The 6376-nt window shown below is 36.0% G+C and overlaps 1 long non-coding RNA gene and 1 pseudogene across 2 annotated transcripts; both read left to right on the forward strand.

Annotated features, from left to right (window-relative positions):
* Positions 1 to 1247: 1247 nt before the first annotated feature.
* Positions 1248 to 3476, forward strand: LOC137743683 (pentatricopeptide repeat-containing protein At2g30780-like; annotated as a pseudogene). The gene is made up of 2 exons (XR_015952867.1): positions 1248 to 1731; positions 2288 to 3476. The product of XR_015952867.1 is annotated as a pentatricopeptide repeat-containing protein At2g30780-like (transcript).
* A 1338-nt stretch (positions 3477 to 4814) lies between these two features.
* On the forward strand, positions 4815 to 5284 carry LOC148693285 (uncharacterized). The gene is made up of 2 exons (XR_015952868.1): positions 4815 to 4952; positions 5145 to 5284. It is a non-coding gene; the product is annotated as an uncharacterized LOC148693285 (long non-coding RNA).
* The last annotated feature ends 1092 nt before the right edge of the window (positions 5285 to 6376 follow it).

Here is a 6376-nt window from a genome sequence, read left to right on the forward strand (position 1 = left end):
TGAGGTCCTTGAAATTTGATCCAACGGTTAAATTTATTATAACTTTTAAAGGAGATCTCTGTTTTTAGCCGTTTGATCAAAATTTAATAGTCCGGATTGATGGATTTGATGGAAGAGATCCGAAGAGGATCCCGCCGTGTGACTACATGCCGATGTATCAAAAATCGTGGATACAGTGTTTGGTAAGTTAATATACTTGTTATAAGATTTATTGGAATATCGCATTGATGTGTTAAATGCGTGAAAAAATCTCTAACACTTCATTTACTAAAATTGTGTGAACCAAAAACGATATTAATCTATCACGTTTTGTATGTTAGTCGTATGCAAAACTGAAACGTGATACAAAAATATGCATACATAGACAAAGTCAATTTGTAAGAACAGTATTAAGTTTAACGAATTCAAATCCAAACTTTTCTTAGATTATAATAGGTCAATTGGCGTGCTTATTGAGTAGTGACGTTTTTTGAGGAATAGATTAACTATTAAGGCTGGTTTGGTATTGCTGTGTTTTGAAATAAAAAAATTGTTTTTATTGTGCTGTGAGAATAAGTTCATTTTTGCTGCTTCACATTTTCAGCTTTTTTTTCACCCAAAACTGTGAAAATAAGTTGTTTTTAAGTGTTTATCAAACATCTTTTTGAGCTCAGTTTTTTTTTATATCTGCTTTTTATAAAAGCACATCTATACCAAACCAGTACTAAGTTTAACGAAATTAGTTCTCTTTAATTAATCCATCAATTATTTGTCTACAATCCAATAAATATTTTAATAATATAATTTATTTGAGAAGCACATTATTCTAATTAATTTATTGATCATTTGATAATTATTTTATTTTTATTATTTAAATAAACTAATGTTTGTTACTACTTTTAAGGTAAAAAAACAAATAAAAACTAAAAATTAAAAATTGAGACGCAAATTTTGAAAACTTAAGAGAGTAACTTTCGGATTCATGTACCGAAAATTTTAATTTTTAAAATAATAAAAATTGAAATCAAAATAGTTACAAACGGTGAAGAATCATTTTTCTGGAGATTCGGGAATCTCTTGATTATGTTCGTTCATCATAGATCGTGTGATTAATTTTCGTTAAATACTATTTATATATAATTTTAAATTTTAAATAATTTCCCCTGCACAATATAGATGAAGACATGACAAGATCCTCCGGATCCCGTAATTCCTAAATCTTAGATAAACCCTTGGTAAACCCCAGACGATACAACGGTCACCAGTCACAACACCCAACACCAACCAATGAAGCGAGTTTGGATGCTATCCGACGCCTCCCAATCTGAGCTCCTCTCCCACCACAGATCCTCATCCGCCGCCGCCGCCGTCGCCGCCGCCTCCAAAACCCCACAACACTCCCCCTACACTTTCACCCGCACCAACTACCCAAATTACAGACGCACCCACGACGTCAATGCTCAGACCCACTCCTCCTCCGCCCCGTCTTCTTCTCCTCCGCTCATCTCTTTCTCAAGCATCATCGGCTTGTTCAGCGACAAGCCCTCGACGCAAGATCTCAGGGCCAGGGAGGATCTGGCCCGCACGGTGTCGAGGTTGAGGGATGAACTGGTTCAGAATGTTGGGGATTCTGAGAAGATTGTTAGAATTTTGGAAGAGAAGGTACGTTCTTCCCTCTGTGAATGGAAATGGGGAGAGGGTGTCGTTGAGCTTCTGAATCAGCTGCGTTCGTGACCTCATTTGGCCCTGGAGGTAATTTCTGATATAAAAGTTTGAGACTTCAGCTTTAAAGTTTGAAGCTTTTTCGGTTTTAGTTTGAGTTTTCGATTAATCTACTCGTAAATTAGTGTTCTTTTCTAGTTTGTATGTTTAATTATGCAGCATGAAAGTCCACTAAATTGCCATTGTTCTGCATTTGTTAATTCTGTATCTGTAATTCTATATGGGTCCATTTGTTTTTTTCCGAAAGATTTCGCTCAAATTAGGCATTTTCGGTATGCCATTCACAATATGCACACTTGTGTTGCACTAACTTGGAATCAGATTTTATGAAATGAAAGACTGGCCTATTCCGATTAGGGTTCGTGGTGATTTAATCTGAGTTTTAAGACTACCTAAAAGACAAAAACACAATGGATTGGTTTGGTTTGGTTATGTGAAATGTGCTTGCGTCTTTTGAAAAATATCAAAACCGACAACTACAGACAAGTAATATTGAATGTAAGGGATGGTTAATCTTTACCGTGCTTAGGAAATGTTGGTGTTTGACTATCTATTTTCCTTTTGATCTTTTTTGCTTATGTTACAGGTTTTTGGTTGGAGAAGACGGCAGGTTTCTAGTAGCACTTCAATCAGCGCAGAGGAATATGCAAAGGCCATTATAATAGCAGGTAAAGCTAAGAATGTTGAACTTTCCTTTGAGTTATTTACCGAGGCTATAAACAAGCGGATGAAGACAACTTCTATTTATAATGCACTGATGAGTGCTTATATGTTCAATGGTCATACTGCTAAATGTCAGTCTTTGTTTCGGGACCTCAAGAATGAACCAGATTGCCGTCCTACTATTGTAACGTACAACATTCTTATTTCTGCATTTGGTCGTTTGATGCTGGTTGACCATATGGAGGCAACTGTCGGGGTTTAAAGGATTTAGGCCTCTCGCCTAATTTAAGCACATACAATCATTTGATTGCTGGATATATAACAGCTTGGATGTGGAATAGTATGGAACAAACTTTCCAAAAGATGAAGGAGGGTCCTGTTAGTCCCGATATTAGCACTCACTTGCTAATGCTTTGAGGGTATGCTCATTCAGGTAATTTGGTAAAGATGGAGGAAACATATGAGTTGGTAAAACATCACATAGATAACAAGGAAATCCCATTGATAAGAGCTATGATTTGTGCATATTGCAAGAGTTCTGTGACAGGCAGAGTGGAAAAGATTCACAAACTAATGAAACTTATTCCAGAAAATGAATATAGACCTTGGTTGAATGTTATGCTGATTAGAGTTTATGCTCAAGAGGGTTGCTTTGAGGCAATGGAGAAGTCAATAAATGAGGCATTTGAGCACAAAACCGCTATACATACTGCAGGTGTGATGAGATGTATACTTTCAAGTTATTTCCGATGCAGTGAAGTGGATAGACTTGAAAGTTTTGGGAAGCATGCAGAATTTGCTAGGTGGAGAACTTGCAGATCCCTATATCATTGTAAGATGGCCATGTATGCATCACAAAAGCGCTTAAAGGAAATGGAGAGTGTGCTTATTCAGATGGAGAATTTTAAAATTGCATGTACCAAAAAAAACATTTGTGATATTGTACAAAGCCTACTTAATGTGTGATCAAAGATATAAGGTGGCACAAGTATTAGGATTAATGTGGAAGCATGGATATGAAATTCCTTTGGATTCATTGTGATCATGATTCTCCAGCTCACTTTGGTAGAGATCTTTGAATGGCAGAAATTGCGTAAAGCTTTCAGAGAGTATTGTGAATAGTTCGTCAAATTCATAAGACACAACAGGGGTTCAACATTATTACAGGTACACATCTTCACTCAGAAAGTGGCTTGTTGGAAATGACTCATTTTCCCTTTAGTCAGTAGTTGCCTAGATTTTTTGTTGCATGTGCACGCTTATCTGCTCAGAATGATTGCACACTATTTCCTGTTAATACGACTGTAAGAATCCTACAGTTTTTTATTGCTTTCAGCGTCCTCTTTCTTTCTCCTTCCCTTTTCTAAGATGCTAGGCGGCTGAGCATTCTGATCGCATCGTCTGGATTAGTGCCACAGTGGATTCATTCAAAACATAAATCAGCTCAAGAAGTTTTTCTTTGTAAAAAATTATTCTTTCATCCCCTAGCCATCAGATTGATCTGATCTTGATGGCATCCTATGATCATTGAAGGGAAGAATTTACCGATCACATGCTTCGAGTAGACACTTGGGAAATCAAAGTGCGATCTGATTGAAATAGTTTGTGCTGACGCATCTTGATTGCTAGGAGTAATGAAATAATTTCTTCTATTTATAAACCAGCAATTTGTAGAATCAATTAGATGCGGTTGACTGATTTATGGCCTATCTATCATTGGTTGAACTGGACTATATTAGAAAAGAAACTTAATTTCTCTCTGATTCATTGATAATTATGCGTGGATTTTGAGATTACTTATTGATTTATGATGGCATTGGCTGAATTTGGATTCATTGGAATTCAAGAATATTACTTTTTAGATGTGCATTTCGTTTACAGTATGATGTGCTGACCTTGGTAAGCCATATTCCGTTGATTGTGGAACAATGTTTTCTTAAAAGAGTGAGTGAGTGTGTGCGCATATGTAGTCAGTAGTCTTGCTACGAGATCACTCCTAGATGTGGTGTATATAGTACATCGCAGCTAAACCTGAATTTCTTATTTCTTGAGTCAGTAATAACTAGTGCATGAGATGCCATCAAAGGAACAAAGTGTAGATCCTGTTAGTGAAGTCAATTAGAACAAAGTGTACGCCATTACCTCCAACTAACGCTAGGTAACCTTAACAAGCTTATGGATGTTGCTGCTGTCGCGTCTTGAAATCGTTGGATACTGTAATTACATGATTCCTTGGATGCCGTAATTACATGATTGACCCTCATGTAACCGTCTCCAAATGAGGAAATTAATCCTTCTGCATATTTCTTTAGACACTCACGACTTCTTTATGCGTATTCTATATATCAAGCCAAATGATATGATTGCTTTTGAAACTTTTGTTATTTCAGTTTGTCATCAGTTTATATTTCCTTTTCGTTTCACATATACATACAGCTGATTGACCATGCTGGGTTGCAGAATCTGTACATTATTTCATGGACCAAGGGTTCCAAAGCGCTAAATACCTACGGAAATCAAAATACATATCACCAAGGCCTCAAACGTTTCAAAGAGGGTTGTCGCCTGTCTTCCATCAGAAAGTTCCGGTATTTGTGACTGAATCTACTAATGTCTTTTAGAAACTACATTGACAGTGAAGAGTTAGTCCTTGCCTTGTTTGAAAGGCTGTAGGCTGTAGAATATGTATCAAATTACATCTGAAGCAAGAGCAAAATAATGTTTGGAAGCCAATTTCCAGATGTTGCGCGTTAAATTATTTGTTTCTACTTCCCCTGTAGGAGCAGGACCATCCAGCTGCAGCTAAATTGTATGCGCAACGCCTTTGTAAACGGACCTGTTTCGGTTGCTGGATGTGTTCATGAAAATGTTGAAGGTAACAACTTCTTATTCTTGACAAAGTGTTCTTCTGTGCATCAAATCTTACCCGCATTGTACATTTGGTCTTTAGAAAATGCTCAGTGCTATTTGCACTTCATGTTATCGTTACCAAAGGCAAGCGATTTTCACTCTCTTGTTTTTCATTTATCTTTCGGTATTTTTTACAATTTGTTTGAATAAATTAAAAGAAGATCAATGGACGTAAATTAACATGGATGCGCAAAATGTTAAAATAGTGTGTGTGACAATCATTTCTCTACTGACAAATTATAAGGAAAAATTATGGACTTTTTTGGTCGAAGGAACATCAATAATGTTAGTCATTCCAAATAAGTAAACAGACCGTTAAATAGAGACGTGTCTTACGTTTAACATCATAACAAAATATGTGTTTATTCTCACAATACAGCCAAAACAATATTTTTTTTTTTTTCATGTACATAAAAGTTTAGGGGAAGATTGGTTACTCTTATCACCAGCGCTAGACCACTCCCACAATCTCGAGCCGGTAGAAGTTACGTATGACATCTAACTGCCAGCTGTCACCAGTATGAATTTACATATAAATTTATAAATCACGTACTAACGAAAACTGCGAGCAATAAAACTTGAATTTTGATGAGATTCCACAAGACATGAATCTTATCAACTGAGCCAATCCGACGCAAAAAAAAATTTTCTTTTCAATGAGCTCATTATCTGCTCTCTTCTTTTCCACCCTTCCTCTGTTTTTCATTGGGAAAGCAAATGAAACCTTTATGTGTTGATAAAATGACATCATACAATCATGAAACTCCATACCATTCCCTGGATCAGATTGCAAAGGAAAAGCACATTCCAATTAATTATAATTGTTATTCCGTCATCTGTCGTTTCATACATGAAGGATTGTCGTTTCTCTCATGCTTTAATTTATGGGTTCAATCTCTCTTTTTCCCTTTTGCTTTTCCTAAATTACAAATCTCCCAAAGTTTTATTATTATGATGAAATTGGATTCATTACTAATTCGAATGTATTGATTTCATTCTTACCCTCTCTTTGTTATGATGTTGGTAAACTACACACAATGTTATCTTCGTCGACATCTTAGAACAATTTTTATCATTCAATACAGTTGAAATGATCGCTAAC

The sequence above is a fragment of the Pyrus communis genome, chromosome 11, assembly GCF_041283825.1.
Source record: "Pyrus communis isolate YQ-2024b chromosome 11, ASM4128382v1, whole genome shotgun sequence".
NCBI lineage: Eukaryota > Viridiplantae > Streptophyta > Magnoliopsida > Rosales > Rosaceae > Pyrus > Pyrus communis.